Here is a 362-nt window from a genome sequence, read left to right on the forward strand (position 1 = left end):
CCCCCAAAAAGGGGAGCGGCGGGCGCGTCCCGCGTGTCCCGGTGGCGAGCGCCATCCAGCGGCGGCGGGCGGCGCTGCGGCCGAGCCCCGGAGCGGACCGAGCCCCGTTCCCCGGTACCGGGAGCTCCTTTTGTTCATCCACCGGCGTTTCCTCCCTTTGTGGCACGGCCCAGKCGAGGGAAGGGGGGCTCCGGCTCCCTATCGGGGGCTCTGATCAGGCCGATGGGCTCGAGCAATCAGTTTCCCAGATTACTTGTATTTAATACACAATGCATCATAAAGCAAATCCCTCATCCTGACAGGGAGAAAATAGAACAGCTCATAGCGCGAGCCGGGCCAATTTATGGCTAAATTAAAAAAAA

Source organism: Malurus melanocephalus, unplaced genomic scaffold, assembly GCF_030028575.1.
Source record: "Malurus melanocephalus ecotype Western Australia unplaced genomic scaffold, MMel_1.1 scaffold_360, whole genome shotgun sequence".
NCBI lineage: Eukaryota > Metazoa > Chordata > Aves > Passeriformes > Maluridae > Malurus > Malurus melanocephalus.